At 40.3% G+C, this 18772-nt stretch overlaps 1 protein-coding gene and 1 long non-coding RNA gene across 8 annotated transcripts in view; one reads left to right on the top strand and one right to left on the bottom strand.

The window, feature by feature from the left end:
* On the bottom strand, window positions 1-9715 carry LOC116184819 (uncharacterized). 5 transcript variants are annotated; one of them, XR_004149502.2, is made up of 4 exons: window positions 9377-9715; window positions 7477-7592; window positions 6932-7035; window positions 1-6297 (listed from the first exon to the last, which is right to left on the bottom strand). It is a non-coding gene; the product is annotated as an uncharacterized LOC116184819 (long non-coding RNA). The 5 variants fall into 5 exon arrangements; XR_004149501.2 differs by having other exon boundaries at window positions 1-2656; window positions 3664-6297; window positions 7477-9715; XR_013340011.1 differs by having other exon boundaries at window positions 1-2008; window positions 2549-6297; window positions 7477-9715.
* Window positions 9205-18772, top strand: part of ZBED4 (zinc finger BED-type containing 4) — a 26312-nt gene continuing 16744 nt past the window's right edge. Inside the window, exons 1-2 of one of the 3 annotated variants that reach the window (XM_077783425.1) lie at window positions 9205-9245; window positions 16572-16652. The gene's annotated coding sequence lies outside the window, so the exon portion shown is untranslated. Of the gene's footprint in view, window positions 9246-9830; window positions 9999-12032; window positions 12078-16571; window positions 16653-18772 lie in introns of those variants that run through there. The other 2 variants (XM_021555234.2, XM_077783424.1) reach the window with 2 other exon arrangements.

Here is an 18772-nt window from a genome sequence, read left to right on the forward strand (position 1 = left end):
TTGAAGCGAGTGGTATTTATTATCTCTTTGGGGGGGAAGTCCAAGCTCAAGATTCCTTATGCTGAAAGTAAGCTCCTTCGTGGTCTCTGGGTCAAACTGCTGCTTGTAGATGAACTGATATTAGCCTTACATTTTGACAGAGAAAAAGAAGGTTATTTCTGGCTTCCCCTGCAAAGGACACCCTTTGTTAGGTATTATTTTTAGACAGCCATTACAGCCATATCTGAGAACTGGAGGGTTTTACTGCAATACATTTCTGCAAGGCAGCTGCACCCACATCCTTAGAAAACAAGGTTTAGCTGGCCCTGCCTAACACAAACACTTGCCTGTGCTGATCATCCAAAGCAAGCATATAGTAAAAAACAAGTGATTGAGAGTAGGTGTGATTCTTTTTACCCATCAGTATTTAGCATCCACTCAGCTAAATTGCTGAAAAACAACTTACCCATTCATTTTTGTTTTCTCTAGTAGTAAGAGGTTTCCTTGCCTCAAAAACCAGTAGGTCCTACAATTAATATATGACTAGGGAATCAGAAATAGATACATATGTTATTACTTGTAGAAAGTTAATTGAAGTCCAGAGAGTTTAAGCAACTAGGCTGGAAATCTTGTCGAATATGAAAAGTACTTTCCAAATTCTTTTTATCCTCCTCAGGGACCATTTAGCACACTGATCTCTGAACAAAACAGAAGCTATTAAAGCAGCTAACACTTGTGCAGTTTGCTCAGTGTAGATATAAATCCTTAGGCACAGACACATAAAGTACCTTCAGCTTCCAATACAAGAAAGTTTGTACAAACTATGGAGGCCATCTGGTCATTTGTGTACTTGGCTGTGAGGAACTACTCTCCAGTTAAATTGTTTTAGTGATCCTGTCAGCAGTCTCAGAAGTCTTACAACATGCTGATATAAGTTAGTGTTGTTGCACTGGAATTCAACCTGTGATAGAAACATATTAAAGAGGGATATCATACCATACCTTATCATGTACATTAGTGTGCAGAGTATAAAAATGAATAGAAATAATGTTGTCAAAAACCTATTAAGATTATGATATGAAAATATGCCAGTTTATCTTTTAAGCAATAATTCACGTGTATTTGCTTTGCAGCTGTACAAATACTTTTTTAAGTGGAGACAAGTTTGCCACAGAAACTTTGATGGTGTCCACATTCTAATGCGTCTGACACACAGCAAGTCTGGCTTTTTTCCAGTTTCTTTTTTCTGACAGGTGGACTAAGCATTCCATCATCCTTAGGCATCCCTATGATAACAGGGTATTCCTCATTGGTATTTCCACCATTTGACCACTTTTCTGTAATTTAAACTCATTCTTCTAGATTCTTCCAATTACTCTCATTAAGAAGGTGGTATGTTGAGTTTTTGTTCTGGAGTGTCCAGGCTAGGACACAGACCTCATGTTGTTCCTTCATATGGTATTTCAGAGTAACAGCACAAAGATTAGGGCACACTCAACAAAAAGCTCTCTATTAGGAATCTTAGACTTCAAAATAATTTCATTGACCTTATGACAGGCTACCAAAGCAGGATGCTCAATCTCTTCATTTTAACTATTAGTATATTAGCCTATGCATTTCAAAACAGAGCAGTATGTAGTATTGTCTGGGACATCTGTCCAGTCCCCAGCACATGTGCCTACAACCTAAAAGATCTGCTACCTTCATCTTTTCCACCTCACAAGTGAGATGTGGTTACTCAAAAGAATACAATACTACTAGCATATGGTTCAATTTCAAGCTAAAAATAAGCCCTCTGATCTCTAGCTTGATGGCAACAGACCACTCACCACTGTTTTTCACACCAGTTCAACATGTGCAAGGGGCTTTAGTCCCAGTTCTTCAGAATCCTCACACCCCTACCTGGCAGGATCAAACTGTTAAACAAGTTGCCAATGCTGACTCACTCTGCATGGAAAACTTCACAGAAGGTCTATCTTCTGCCTACCAGCTTTCACCTCCACTAGTTGTCAAATTCTCAACAGAATCACTGCAAGAAAAACCACATAAAGAAACACAATTGCTATTTATCTGCCCCAGCATCCTCCTCTATTTTCTTGTAGAATCAAACTTCATGAGACACATTTCTATGTTTCTAAAGTGTATCACCTTTGTTTCACAGATTAATACAAGTCAACACAACAGTCACTGCAGCAATAAATACTTGCAGAGGTAATGACCTACTTTGGATGCAACTTTGTATCCCTCTCCTGGCCCAGACAGCTATCTGCTGAAAAGACCAGAAGGAATCAGAACTCATGCCCGCTCCTTAGAACCTGCAACAATCTGCATTTCGAGAAAGGTTTTGGACTGCCATAACATACCCGTGTGGGTCTTCTTCCTATCATGATGACAAATCTGCCTAACCTTGAATGTGATATTTCCATATGATGCCCTAAGGTAATGTATCACCAGTAAGTTTTCAAGTTTGGCTTATCCATTATACAATTTACACCTTCACACTCATCTATGACACAACATGACCATGGTCCTCTCATCCTACATGGGAATGCTTTTAGATCTCACTTACTTCATCAGTGATGGTATGTGCCACTGGTAGAATACTTTCAGGCATGACTTTGCAAGTTCACAAAAGAAAGGTTGTTCCCAAACCTCATGGAAGCCAGAACGGCATTCACTGTGGAAAAGATGTAGTAATCTTATCAATAGACATATTATAGCAGTGTGCTCACAGAATTTCAGCTGTTTATTTTCAGTCTGTTGGGTGGTGGTGCAGGATCACTCTGCATCTTCTGGGTGATCTGCAAATTTTTGTATTTACAGGAAAATACACATGATCACTGATCCATCTTCTAGTTATTACTGATATCTTGTAAGAAAGATTGGTACATCATACTAGACTGAGTCCTGGATGACCAGAAGGAAGATCAAATTTTTAGCTTCAAATATATGAAAGAAGTATCCATTTTACTCCTACTTGTTTACTGAATATATTCCTTGATCTGTAGTTAGGAAGATTTGTCTGGACTTTCCTTCTCACTCCTCTGATCTGGATGTTTTAGCTGTATGATGACAATGTATGTTCACCAACTGTTATGGAATCAAGGATGTTTTGTTTCTTACAGCCTCAGTAACTCTTACTTCCTACACATATCACCTTTCTCATTCTCACAGCCAAAGTGGTTCTTTGTTTATGAATTGTTAAGACCCTTTAGTCTGACCCTTCAGAACAAACGATCCAAATGAACAGTCTTCACCAAAACACAAGTTTAAAAACAGACTGGGAGCTGTGTCAGTGCCTTTTATGGTACTGATGAAGGTCCAGAGACGTTTTATCATCAGAGCTCCACCAGAAGTCAAACTTGATCAGGGTGCTTGCAAAGAAATACCTTTGTAAGCTGCATCTGCTGAGCAGTCCTATGGAATGTTATCTATAGATAAGCTAGAAGATCATTTGACAGAGTGGTCTTCAAGTAGTAAAGCTGTTATGCAAAGGCCCTTATCCCATTTCCATTTAAGCATTTGTTGGAGCTACTGCTTGGAGTCACCTACTGCAAGAAGAGGTATGTATCCTGTCACTTGCTGACAGAGAGATACACCAAGTAATTTGCTGAGATATACAATTGACAGCAAATACTGCCTGCTTTACTTATCCACTATTCTGAATCCTTTAACATCATGTACCTTTAGGATTTTGCAATTTTAAGATGCTCTCTACAATATGTGCTCATAACTGTTGCATGGTGGAAGGTGGGGAATGACCTCACTCCTCTGGACACTGCAAAGATGCAAAAACAAACTTCATGATTAGGCTATACATGAAAACATATGTAAGCTATGCTTCAATAATACAAAACAAAAAACCACACACAAATTACATCATGCTGCAACACAAGGACAGAGCTTGCCTGTGTAATGACCTGTAGGTCTGCCAAACAGCAAAACTACCATCTACTAGTTTCAAGACTATTTTATCAAGAACAAAACCTTGGAACAGAACTATTGGCACTCATGTATAATGATATTGCTGTTTCCAAAAGAGTAGACAGAGCCATAATCAAGAGAATAATCTGCTTCTCTTCCATCATTGTCTCTTCAGTATCAATTATTCAAATCCTAGTGTTTACAGTTTGGCACCTTTATTATGTTCTGCATAGTAACTCCCCCTGCAAAGGTCTTTGTGGGAAGCTATTCCTGCCACAGGATAACTACCATCAGAACAACCCCTTCATAAACAAATCACCAATTTTCTCTTTAGCTCCCAGGAGTGCCTCCCTGCATGATCAGATGAAAATGATTACCAGCACAAGAGGGCAGCAGTAAAGTAAATCCAGGATTTGGGAGTGCCCCTTCAGCATCTCCAGTTTTAAGCCATCATTAGGTTAGCTTACAAAAGCAGCTGCATGTTTAGAATTGGAGTGCCTGTCAATTCATTCAGCATAACTAACTGAGCCAAGTTATGGGCAAAGACAACGTCAGTGGTAATGGTTAGAAATCAAAAAACAAAACAGTAATTGCTATGCAAAAAGTTCTAAAAATATCATACTTGCACAGCAAAGAATTACAAAACAGTGTGGCTAAACAATCTACATTGGATTTTGACCTCTTTTTTCGCAAGACACACTGAGGAAATCTCAGTAGCAGATATAAGACAGAATTTATAGAAAGTTAACACAAAAAAAAGGACCTATTTGAAATGAACAATTTTGTCAAATGCAGCCATAACCAAGAGAAAACAAAGTGTGCTCCATACCTGTATTGATACACAATTATTTTGAGAAATACAATCTGTGGTTTTTGAGAAATACAATCCTGATCAGGTTTGGGTTTCAGAAGATACCCAAGTTTGTGATAAATGAAGTAACTTCTTAAGATAGCATAACCCATGCAAACAATATTATGCAAATACATTGCCGCTGTCTCCCTTGCCTACTTCCTGATCCTTTCCTCTGCACTGGAAAGGATTCTCTACACAGCATTCATCCAAGCAAAGACAGGTTGCTCACTGCCTTCATAACATTTAATTATACATAAAGTTTATTTATTTGTTGAAACCCTTAGAGTGACTTCGCTATTCTCAACTCCTCCGGTGTCAGTTTAAAAACTTGCAAATGTAACATGAGATTAGGTATAAGCTCTGAGAGTTCTTTTCCTAGTTAGCTCACTCACAAACACATATCTCTAAGAAGCAATCTCCAATGTTTACAATGAGTTAATACTTCAGCCTTAGTATAATTAAGTTAAAAATCAATTAGTAATGAGAGCCAAATCCAGTCTTAATTACTTTACTACCTCTTCCTCATTCATTCTAGAGGACAAACCTGGTCTGCAGCTGATTAAGATGGTTTGCAATGGAGGAAGTTCAACTGTTAGAATCCCTAGTCATTTGTCACAGAAGAAATCAAAAAACAGACGGCTCATTCAGAATTAAAACCTTGCCTCGGCGTTTATATGGGGAGGGACTACAAGAATGTGACATCAAAATCTGGGAAGGAAAAGTAAAGTGAAAAATAAGTCAGAAGTAAGACTCAACACATGACATCCACAAAAAACCCTGAACCACCAAAAGCAACCGACATGGCCTGTAGCTTCCTCTGTACAGAAAAACCCAACTTCTATCCATCATTTAACAAGTAGTAATGAGCCCTACACAACTTTGTTTGTCCCAGACTTGCTATAGCCTCAGCCAAGGCCTGATGCTGCCTAATAAAGAGAACTTCGAAACACATATATATGTAAATCAGTTCTGATACTGACGGCTTCATCAGGTAGACAAAATTTCCATAGGCCCAACAGAAATGCTAGAATAGGAAGTTCAAACTGACCACTCCTGAAAGATATACTCCAGCACCATGCTCACTCCACATAAAGGGCAAGCATGAGTAAATCCTGTCAATGTGCTATTATATGCTCAACTCCAAAAATCAGTGACAGACACCTCTGATGTGCTACAGAGTGAGGATGATACAGATTAAACAGTTGTGTTTGTAACAAATGAGGTAATTAATATAAATGCACAAGGGCACCATGATTTTGGCAGTGAATGCTTGCTCCTAACTACTGTGTAATTGCTCGTTCCTTATTTCCTGAGCACCCACCTTGACACCTTGGATCTGACGAGTATAGCCAAGTACTCACTGAAATAAATGGGAATGTATACTGAATATAAGTACCTTCCTGTGTTACAAGTCCTTAGAAATCATACTCCTGTGATAGATACTAAATTGGACATCCAGATTTAGTACTTTTGACCTCTATGTTAAGGTTTTGATCATTAAGCTGACATTGCCTGGACAGGTTCCTGGAAGAGGCTGGAGTCTATACAAGGAGGAAAGGAGATAATTTTATTAAATGTATTACCTTAGTGCATATGAAAATCTGCAATTCTTCGTGCTTTATTTAAGAACTGTTATCTCTTAATGTAGTTTTAGTCTACTTGACTTCATACAGAAAATGTGTTATCAATGCAGAAGTTACTAGAGGTGAAACTAAAGGTTTGAGTGAAAATAAACATAGTAGAGCAGATTTGGAGATAAATATTAACTGCTCAATTTTGCTAAAACAAGGTAACGGCATCAGCACTACTAACTGCACTGTTATTATCAATATTCAGTGTTTCCAAATGTATACAAATATAGAAAGACAGAACTACATCAATTTATCACTACAGAAGGAAGCAATAAAACTAGATTAATATGAACAGCCCAGTGACTGGAGAGACCCTGGGACCACAACACACAAAACTCTGCAGCACTAAACATCTACATCTGGCTAATAACATAATATTGAAATAGGTGTATTTAAGACATACTTTAAGTTTTGTCACAGGACAGGATATAAGAATTTAATTTAGTTTCCAACTGGTCTTAGGTTCTGGCTATAGCCTCCCTGAGAGCCTTCCAAGTTCAAGGTATATCCCAGTACTGAGAATGACAGAGAGATAGCTACTTACAGCTATAAAAGTGATGTTTCTTTCCTCTCTGAACCTGTAATAGCTTTTTTCCAGAGAACCCAAACAATTTTCTTGGAAGCATGGTCTCCTGGCTTTCCACTATCCTACAAAACATAATGGAGAGTCAGATACTTGCAGTTTGCTCCAGGGAGGGACTAGAGTGAGAAATTACTTTTTTATATTAATTTAATATCATATCACTTTTAATTAATGTCAGGTTCAGTTAACCATGCAAATAAAGATGTTTATTCACAATATCTGAAACAGATAACAGGATTGTAAATGCATAAATGGAGGAAAAATCAAAGAAAAAAATTACTCTTCTGAAGTTAAATAATGGAAGTTTTGGGCTCTTCCTGTCAGGATGCCTTGCAGATTTTCCCAACTATCTGTCTTCCTAAACAACTAAGTTCTTTCACATACTTACACCTCAGATTGCAACCTTCATGGAAAATCTGTATCTTTAGACTATCACCACACCAGTTCTGCTATATTCACCACAAGCTGGCAGTCTGGAGCTTTCTCTAGGAACTGCAGTTACTTACTCGTTCTTTTGCCCGTCACCAGATCACCATCTTTGTGTTTTATTCATCACATTACTTGATTGTTTGTGAGAAGATGCTCTGGATCCAGCTTTGTTCAGACTTTTAAGACCCGATTTCTTGAGTTCCCGGTGTATTTTTGTAAAACAACAAGAACAGAAAAATTCCAGTTATTTCACTCAATCTGTGATATATACCTGTAGATTATATACAGAATCACTAATTGGTTCTCAAGCCACCTAAAAGATAATTTAAATAAATAATTAACTTTCATTAATCTCAACTTCCCTAACTCTTAAGGAAAATTTTCAGAATAGGATGTATGCAAAAATGAAGAGATACAGAGAACTGATTACCAAAAGCGCAACATGCAGTGCAAAAGTGCAAAATTAATTTCCAGTCTTTTTCAATTTACTGTAAAATTTTCAACTATGAATTGTGAAACTCTCCAAAATCACAGCTGTTAGAAAAAGCAGTTAACAAAGCCACATACCCTGTTATTTAATCTTTCCATATTGTGATAAGCATAACTATGTCATTCTAACTGTTGCAATTTTATAGTTCTCTAAAAGATGTTTTATGAGGTGATATATTTCAATACTAGTAATAACAGTTGTTTCTAATTTCCTGTCAACAGACTGGTGATAGAGACTTGTTAACTAAGCTCTCACACCTCTATTACTGTGTCTAGCTGGCAGATCTAGCCAAGATCAAACATCATTTTTAAGCAGTTCTATTCATATAACTGTACTTTGTAACAGTGGAAACTCAGCAAGTCCAAGTAACTTCACTTCAAACCACTCTGGCCTCAGCCACCAACAGTAACTAATACATATACTATATATACAATATTGTCTGTATATTCATATATATATACACACTGATACAGTTGAACTCTACCAATAAAAATAAACTGTAGATTAAAAAGTAATAAGGAACAAAGGATTGCCTGCACACAGCATAACAACTATTTTTTTGGGAGTTTGAGTAGTGTATGGATAAAATAAAGAAAAAAGCTTGGCATAAGATTTCCAAAGAAGTATTAACCAAAACAGACCATTTACTGTATGTTGACTGGCAGAATCCATTTAGAAAATCACACCAGTACTTAAGTACAAACACACACCTAATATGAAAGAATGGTGAAGACCTCCACTATTTCAAATCAAAAAGCTATCAACTGATCTCTTCATATACTGCCATATATTCCAACCAAAACACTCTTTGCTAAATCTGTTCAAATTACAAAGGAAAAAAAAAAATTAACTGATGAAAATAACTCAGATCAAAAAGCAATTACTTGCTTAAGCACTGTCTCTCTAAATACCGTCTTAATCTAAAATTTAACACTGTTTCCAAACCAGTACTGTTTACAGAATTCTTATGCATTTTCTCCTGTTTTCATTCCCAAAGGTAAACGGCGAGTTTGACGACCAATACTTAAGACAAAGAAAGTGAAATCTATGACTGCCACTGGGAATTTGACAACAAATGTCACAATCACAGTAGATTGTACGTCACTCAGCTCTCCGGAGAAATGACATACATCAAAAGGACCCAACAAACCACCCTTCTCCACCCTTACCCCACCTGAAAAGCCTGGATCACTCGGCCCATTGATAACCTTAACTAATGTTTTGCAAGCGAGCACCGGAACTGGAGAAGCTTTAACCAGAACACGACCTTAAGCATATATTTGGACACTGTTTCCCTGAACCGGCGCAGTGCGTTCCCTTCTGCCCTGAACATCCTTCCCTAGGATGCCTGCTCAGGTGAGACTCGAGAGCCTCTCAAGGGTCCCTCCCGAGGCAGACTCAGTACATCAAAACAGTGCTCAGAACCAAACCCGCTGTGCGTTAGACCACGTACACCCATCAAGGTGGGTTCAATTGCGGATACGAACAATGGAGACTGAATTCCTGACAAGACTAGGGCTGCGCTCGGAACAGCGTGTCCATGCCCGCTCCAGCGGAGTGATGCACTTCAAAGCCTCTCCGCGGCCAGCCCACGGGGAATGCGAAGCGCCCGCCGCGGCCTCCCGGGGAAGGCGCGGCAGAGGCCCTGAGGTACCCCCAGGCCTGAAGCACCACAGGAACCGCCTCGACCCCGGCCCGTCGCCCTCAGAGCCACCAGCTTCAGCCGCCCCAGGAACGCGGCGCAGTGCGGCGACCAGCGGCCGCACCCTTGCGGAGAAGGACGGCGCCGGGGCCCGGCCCGCCCAGGCACGGCCGGACGCGGGTGCGAAAGGAGCCCGCAGCCCCGAGCCCCGCAGCCCCGCGCCGCCATTTTGCGGCCCGGCGCGCTGACATGTCGCGCGCCGTGCGTGGCGCCGCCCCCCGCGCCTGCGCCCCGCGCCCGCGGCGGCCGAGCCGGGGCAGCTGCCGAGCGCCGCGGCGGCGGCGGAGACAAAGCGCCGGGTAATGAATGGGACGGGCCCGCCCGGCCCTTCCTCTTAACTCCTTCGGGCCCGGCCGGGCGGCGGCAGCGGCGACCTCCGGTTTCCCCCGCGGCGGCCGCCCGGGGAGGTGAGTAGCAACGTTCCGGCACCGGGAGAGCGCCGGGCAGGGCGGTACGGCGCTCTGGCTCCGCACCCCCCCTCCCCCTCCCGTGCCCGCCGCCGCCGCGTTTGGCCTCAGCGGCCTCGGTGCCTTGCGCGGCCGGGGACCCGCGTCCCGGGCCCGGCGGCGCCCTGTCCCTCCCGGGAACGCCCGCGGGACAGCGCCGCTAGGCCGGGGAGGGGGCGTGTGGCGGTGGGGCAGTGCAGGAAGCCGGGAGCCAGGCCCGCGGTGCCGGCTCTATTGTCTGCGGGGCCCCGCAGGGGGCTTGGACGGCCCGGTGGACGGAGGTCGCCGGTGGCTAGGGGTTCGGTGCTGTCCCGGGCCGCCCGGCAGACCCCACCGCCCCCTGCCCGAGGAGGGGCGCCGGCCGCGGCGCCGGGCGCGCCTGGAACGCCCCGGCGCTGCGCGCGGCGCGGGCCGGGCCGGGCCGGCGGGACCCGCCGGGGCTGAGCGCCCGCGCCCACCTGGCGGGGCCGCGGGAGCCGGGCCCGCGGAGGCGGCGCTGACCATGTGGCCGCTGCCAGCCCGACCCAAGATGGCCCGGGCAGCCCCTGCGTGGAGAGCCCATCGCCCTCCTCAGGGTGCGAGCCCAGGAGCGCGGACCGCCTCGGGTGCGGGCTCCCGAGACGGGTGCCGGGACCGGAAAGCCCGGGAAATCCTAAAAAGCGTTTCCCCCCCTAGGAACAGGACACGAGGTAGACAGGCGCCCGCCAGCCGCTTCGGCCGCGGTGTAAGCACCGCGTCTGTTTGTGTGCCGTGAAGTTCCAGCCATCCCTGCTGGGCAGAGTCGCTCAAGAATGGTGTCTCAGAAAACTGCAGAATTTAGCTTTCATGTAGTGCTGTTCTCGTTTTCTCCTTGGGGCGTTGTAATTTTTGCTTAAAAATGCCTTTTGTGGATTCTAGGTCTACACTGACACGGCTGCTGATGTTAGAGCGCTTGTGTTAGAATGCTTACTGGAGTTCTCAGGGTATCTGATACACTTAAAGCGATCTGCTGCATATACAGCCTACTAAAAGTGTAAAAACATGTATTATTGTACTGAAAGTTTAAAGCGTCTTTTGCATTAATGGTGATTCTATTTATCATTGCTAGGTTTAGTAGAGTTAGACTTTGCAGTGTAGAGACTGTTCTCCGTAGTGCTTATGTGTTAGAAGCTGTCCTGTCTTGTTTCTGGGGGGTGGGGGGGTGGTCCTTTGAGACCTTTCAGTAATTTAGCATGAGCTGTCATGCTACACCTATAATGTTAAGCAAAGAAAGCTTTTCAAGCACCCATGATATGAATGTACTTTCCAGAATTTCCTTACATGTTGTCTTTATGGCCCACTATACATGTGTGTCTGTTTTGCTTTTCAAGAGCATGAGCACAGCACTTTTAGTAATGCAGTGTTTCACTTTAAGAGCAGGTATGCATCCTTGGGAGGACATTAATGGCTTACATACTGGGGGGAGTGAAGTCTGGAAGACTTTATCAACTATCCCCAAGATATTATGTTGCTACTAGGAAGCCTGTGTTTGTGCAAATACTGGGCAGGGGCATTCTAGTTATTATTCACTGTGGAGACTGGTTTTGCAGAGAAAAAAGTTTTGTTCAGAACAAAATAAATTCTTTTGTGTATTTTAAGAAATTTGAGTGCTGTCCATTAGGTACAAGACCAACAGGCAAGGTGCTGACAGTTTTTATACAGTTGGATTTGTATCTGCTTTGGTACTTTATGTTCCTAGTACCTTGCAGCTTTAACAGATATTGAGGAATTTATTCCATAGGGGTTCTCCAGAGCAATCAAATGTAAGAACTGATTGAGAATAAGTAAAATGAAGTATCTAAACTAAGCATCTCAGAGTTTTCTAAACATTTGTACTGTTACATAACAATAACTCTTTTACTTCTTGTGGTGTAACACCCCCCATCCTTGTGACTACTCTGCCTTCTTAGAAGCTCCTGGTGAGCCGTGACCAAACCATCTGAGCGGTGAAGCGTCCCTTGACTGTAGCAGTTGGGCTGCAAGGCACTCCCTGATGGTACCAGGAGCTCTGGCGTGGTAAAGGTGGGAAACAAAGGATAAACAATTACCTCTTGTAGCCTTGGTAAACCATTTACCTGGATGTAGCCCGAGTGGAACGGTACCATTGTTACTGCACTTTGAGGAAAAAAGCTTACTAGTTACTGACTTGATTTATGGTCAGGAATGAAGGCTACTGATGACCAAAATCAGTCAACTTCTGACCCTATAAACAACAGTCCAAGTGATGGGCTTGCCTGGACCGCAGCAGCCTGTGCCAAAGCCTCCCATGGCTCGCGAACCCTTAAGTTTGTGGTACTCAAGGACTGTCAGCCCCTGTCCCCCATCTCCATGTTCCTCAAGATCCTACCATTGCCTGTTGGGAAATGCAAAGAGATTTGACATACTGTAGTGAATTTGAAGGGAATTTTTCATATGAGCCTTTACATACATAGAAATAGGTGTATACATCATTTACATGTGTATGTGATTTGATTGTGGTACAAATGTTAATATTTTGAATCCACAGTTAAGTCATTGTTGTAGTTGTTGTGAAAACTATCAAATCACTTTGTTAAATGTTTAAGTACTCAAGTATTAAGTGCTTGTAAATCCTTCTTGGCCCTTATCTTTCCACTCCAGTGCTTTTGAACTCACAGCTTTTGTGTAAATTATTCCAAATTGCTTCTTATTTGATCTTCCTTTGCATGCTTTAGTCTGTGTAGTAAGTAGTAGGGTGAACCTTGCCATTGAACTCTGCAAAATTGCATCTTCACGTATCCATATTAAACCCTACTTTTGCCAGTACCTTTGACAGTGTTTCTTTAAGCAGCCAAACCACTCATTCATGACATCTGTATAAGGCAAAATTGTAACAGGTACAGCATTCTCAGTGATAATGGGGGAGGCAAAGTATAGAACAACAGAAGGCTAGACAGGTGATGAACTTAGAGTAATGTTTGCTATTTTTCTGTTACTTTGTCTGCAGCCTCTCTATCTACTGCTTCCCCTTACTATGGCTTATTTTATACTGAGACAGTAAATGTCCAGAGAAAGGATCTGTGTTTGCAGAACAGCCAGTGTCACAGGTGGTTAGTGCAGAGGGGGTCTTCTTCAATAAGCATTTTTACATCACTAAGACTTATAATAGGGCCTTGGAAAATACAGAAGGGCAACAGAATTTTATGTTTATTTAAAATTGTCCATCCACTAAAGTAGAATATCCTATCAAATACTTTCAAAATTAGGTATTACAAAGGAAATAGCCTTTGAGTCTGCTGGTCTTTCTGTTTTATTCTCCTTTTTTTTTTTTTTTTTAATTTGTTTTCTTTAAGTTTTTAAAATCCTAAATACATTAACTTCTGAGAGAATTTTTTTTTCCTCTGGGAAAGTTTGAGTTGAAGAATGTACATGTTGTATTTCCCAACAGCTTGCTGCATTTTATTGCCATTCACGGTAAAGAATATTTACAGGGGAGTTTGTATATCCTGGCTTTTTTCAGCTTGCTTTTAATTTTGTAAGAGTTTCATCTTCAAAGTGAGCATGTTTTGCTATGAGGTTGCCCCTGTAATGAACACTTAAAATAATCAGCCATATGTAAATAACATGATGATATATGTATATTGGCTTAGTTTTATATAGAAAAGAATATTATAGATAGTTTAGTGAGGAATTTTGCACCATATAGAGCAGTGTTTAACTCGTCATTACTGACATATTTTCCTGAAGCAGGGATGATCTTTGTATTTTAGTAGTATCAACATGAGTTAATGTAATTTACATAATGTTACCTGTTGTAGTGTATACTTTCAAAATAGACTTCACAAATAAAGAGTTCTTATATGGCCGATGTGTCTTGTTTTCTGCACATCTTTGGTTATGTATTTTGTATTTGTTATTGGCATTCTCAGTATTGGTCAATTTACAACTATGTAATTGTTTCATTTCAACCAATTAATGAAAAGATTAAGTAGTTTCTGTGGCCTAATGGTAGCTTTCAAATGAAATCTAGAACTTAAAGCACTCAGGTCAAGAAGTAGGAAAAACTAAAGCTTTTATCATATTTTTTGGTGCTTTTTGTGTGTGTGTGTGTGTTTGGTCTGGGTTTGTTTGTTTCTTTCTTTCTTTCTTTATTTATTTTTTTCTTTGCTGCAGCAAAGAAGCTTCTGTCCTAAATTAGTGTGATACATAGTTTAACCAGGGTGGTATTGGTTTAGATTTGGGGTTGTGGTTTGGTTTTGGGTTTTTTTTTTTGTGATGAGATAGAACACAGTATGATGGGCTGTTAAAGCAACAACAGGGAAATAGCTTGGTTTTTAAGTCCCTTCTTTTCATTCAAGTGTGATGATTTGGGATAAATAGTGATTTTTTTTTTTTAATATTGAACAACATATTGGAAGGTGAGGTATGAGCCTTTTCTATAGTCAAAGACTAGTTTTCATGGGATGTTGACATAAGAAATATTATTGTATTACTGTAATCTTTATGTAAACTCACAACCTGTGTGCTCTCTTTAGCAATTACTTCGCAGTTGCGTCCTTTCCATCTTTCAGCTCTTTCCCTTCCTCCTTCATTGTTTAAAGACATGTAGGGTTAGACAATCCCTCTCTGAAGGTTTGGAAGGTTACTAGTTTTTTGTAACAGCTGTGTGAAAGGGTGTTGGATTTTTTCCTTTTTGTTTTTTTTTTTTTTCCTTTCTTTACACTGTCTTCTAGTTTGTATTCACTGGTGTCCTACAGATATGTTTCTCCTGTGATGTGTTGAAGTAATTTTTGCAGTGGTTATATTTTCTGTATATTTCATATAAAAATCTGTTCTGGGGTGTACTCATTAGCTTGAAAATCAAGGCTGAAAATAGGATTTTTAACAGCTGAACATTTTAGCAATACTTTTTTGCAATTATTTGCAAAATACGTGGGAAAAGATATTTAATAATATTTTTCTCTCATGTGACAATGATCAAAGAATTTGAGCCTGTTTTACTCCAGATAGGTTTAGTGGCTTTTCAGTAATTATTCTTCTTACCTGTTGCTGTAATTCTATATGCTGAATCAGTGTCTGCCTCTAAAGAAAATAATCTCAGATCCAGCAAAAATTACTTTTTCTTTGTTATTCTTCTCACAAAAATAAGCAATCAAGAAAACCCAAACATTAATTGAATTGAACAGAATATTTGGCTGGGCTTGAAACTGTAGTCATCTTTAACAAATCAGAGAAGAGGAAAATGGAAATGGAGGGGTTGAGGGGTTCTGGTGTTTTTTAAAGACATCAGGGAGCATAAAGATGCATATTTGTACTTTATTTTGCCTGTAGTCTGATGGCTCTGGCACTTGCAAGGAATGTGGGAGAGCCAGGTTCACTTCCCTGCTTTGCCTGAGGAGCATAATCCACATCTGAGGAGTGTTCCCTAACTGCTCCACTGAGCACTGTGCCTCTGGTGGGCCTGTGTCTCCTTGGCTGACACCTTCCTCTCTGCATACATTATTTAAATGTTGCTGTAATAGGGATAGCTACAGTATCTCAACAGTCAAATTAACCAGCAGCACAGCTCTGGAGGTGTTTCAATTGCTTAAGAGGCACTATAGGAATGTTTTAAAGTGAAAAATGTCAGTAAAAGAAGTGATACATAGTTAATTTCGTAACGCACATCGGGACTGTTTGCCCTCTGAGAGGTGATCTCCTCCCAAAAGAAAAAAAACCCTAAGTGTGGGTATATATATATATGTACGTGTGTGTGTGTATGTGTATAGTGTTAAACGTCTCTGTCTGATTAAGAAGAGTAATCACTACAATATAAGAGAGAATGCCTTGTGGATTATGGATTTTCTAAGGTGGCAAAATGTTTTCTTGGTTTGTTGGGTTGGGTTTTTTTTCAGTGTACTGAGGCCACTGCACTATGGCAGTCATGTCTGTATATTGATGAGATCAGTGGGAATGGAGTTGCAAAACTCAAAAAATGTGTCCTGCAATAGACTGCTTTAGTCTTTTTAGTTGTTAAGACAAAATATTTCATCTAATATGGTCCACATGCAATAGCTTCTTTCTCATACATGGGGAATGATAATCTTGTGTTGATTCTATGCTAATGCATATTGATTAATACATGTGGTTGGTGCAATGTATAAGCAATATGTTTAGCTTAGGAAGAGAAGGTTAACAAGGAGAATGCTGTAGTGCATGGAAAGGTGTCAGCAAGTTCCTTTGAAATCTTGCATGTAAGGTAGACTGCATAAGCATAAAAAATGGAGCAGTGCTAAAATAAATACAAAATTTTTACTTTTAAATATTGTTTTAGCGATCATCTGAGGAGGTTTTATTATGTTTTTAATTTTTATTTTGCTTTGGAGTGCTAGAAATGAAAATGTCTATTTTTTCTTGATAGTTGTGAGGGCTAGAGATTTGAAAAAAGGTAAGAGGCATATAAGTGCAGCTCCTGGAGCTGTCACCTTAAGAGAAATTTGAAACATCCCATGAGTTGTCACTATGACAGTTAATGTGTTTAAAAAATAATAAAAGTAATTACTTTCTTCTTTTCCTTAGATACAATCATCTCGTTAAGTTTGAGTAGCAAGTATTTAACCTCAAATGAAGCTGCCTGCCTGCCTGCCGTGGAACAGATGTGTAAGTTTGTTTGTTTTTCTCAATAAACTAGTGAGCAGCTTGTTTGTTTTGGGTCTTGTATTATTATTTTTATTAATTTAAAGGAAGACCATGGAAAAAAGTAATGAATAATTGTATGCCTGTGCAGTGACTTTTACAGAGCTTAATAATTTAGCAGGAGGTGTGTATGAGTGCCTGAGCCTTAAAAATTAAATTTGGAAGCTTGGATATCTTTAGAGTGATACAGAAATAGTAACTATTTTATGATTTATGGGGCATCTCTTACTCTGTGGTATCAGCTGCCATATATACATCCTTACCCCGAATTATCCTGTTTAAAAAGGGGAAATAACTTAGATGCTGCATTCCTCATGTACTCAAGTTACAGGTATCTTAATTGTATTTTATGTCTTCACTGAGTGAGTTAGTTTTAAGATTTTTTTCTGGGGTTTTTATCTGAAAATATTAAAACTTTATATATTCAGTTTAAGCTTCAGAACACTGAGTTTTTTGAAAGCCTGGGATTCCTGAGTAAGATACTGTAGAGAAAAAATTGTTCATATGAAGATGAGCCTTTTTATGTGGAGTAGCAATAAATGTTGTTCTTGTATAATGTTTCGGAGCTTTGTATTTATTTCTTATCCCATCCCCTCTGTGTCCTGAATAAAACAGTTCAATTTTTAAGCCATCTGTGTTACTGGTTAACATGCTAGCATTGGTTGCATGCTAGCAACAGATGGACAAAATGTTTAAGATGGAGAAAATGTTGCACTTGAAAGTCTTGCTGGGGTCATAGAATCAGAGTAAGGGACCTCTAAAGGTCACCTAGTCAAACCCCTTACCATGAAGAGGGGCATCCTCAAGTAGACCACATCACTCAGAGCCCCATCCAACCTGGCCTTGAGTGTTGCCAGAGATGGGACATCTACTGCATCTCTGGAAAACCTGTTCCAGCATTTAACTATCCTCATTGTAAAAAAAATATGTTTCTTATATCTAGTTTGACTCTACCCTCTTTTCATTCAAAACCATACCCCTTTTCCTATCATTACAGACCCTACTAAAAAGTTTGTCTCCATCCTTCTCACCAACTCCTCTTCCTGAAAGGCTATTTGAAAGTCTCGCTGGAGCTTTTTCTTCTGAACAACCCCAACTTTTACAGCCTTTCCCTGTAAGACTGTGGTCTCTGTAGGAAGAGAAACTTAAAAGTATGATTCAGATTCATTACTTGAAGGAAACTTTTCTTAGGTGATACATACAGAAGATGTGGGAGATTTCATTACATACTAAATCTGCCTGTGGATTGTTCTTCATTATTCTAAGCAAAAATGAGCTGCTAGTGCTTTCCAAAGACAGAGGAGACCTGAAGAGCAGGAGAGTAGTTTGTTTGTACCAGCGTCCCAGGTCAGTTGTAGACCACTGTAAAGAAATCCGACAAAAGGGACAATATTTTTTTCCCAGAATATCCAAAAGTTCACTCTCTGTGTAGTTAGTGCTGTATTCTAATATACTCATCTCAAGGTCACTGAATGCTTTGCATTGTTTCATTATATGATGTCAAGCACTGTAGTATATTATAAAGTGCCTTTCCATTGTGATGCTCAAGGTTAAATGCCTTCAATGAAATTAATCCACTTTAGTACTACCTGTCTAAAGAAAGTGAGTATCTGGTCTTTGTACCTTCAAGAACTATTTCTTGATTTATAGTCCCATATGAAATAATTGTTGACTGCAAGTTCAGTGTTCTGATAGATCCTTTCTTAATCTGTGATTAAAGCAGCACTCTTGACAGTGGGTACCCTAAAAACAGATACTTATCTAGAACTGCAGTCTCCTGAGAAGAAAGATTCTGCTGTCCAGATGTTACCTTTTCTGTTAAAATTTTAAATTTTGGTAGGTCAGCAATATTACTGGTCTAAGCCCTCTAGCATTCACTGTAAGAATTTGTATTTCAGTGTGTATGATATAGAGTAATTTTTATGTGCAGTTTAGATCATTGAAGAAAATCTAGTTCCTGATTAAAGGGATCTACTAGTGCTAGATGTGCCCTGAGAAGGTGGGAGAGAACAAAGCAGTTGGAACACTGCTGCCTGTTTGTTTCACACCCAACTACTGGATCCTAGCTCATGACAACTTTTCTT

This window comes from Lonchura striata, chromosome 5, assembly GCF_046129695.1.
Source record: "Lonchura striata isolate bLonStr1 chromosome 5, bLonStr1.mat, whole genome shotgun sequence".
NCBI lineage: Eukaryota > Metazoa > Chordata > Aves > Passeriformes > Estrildidae > Lonchura > Lonchura striata.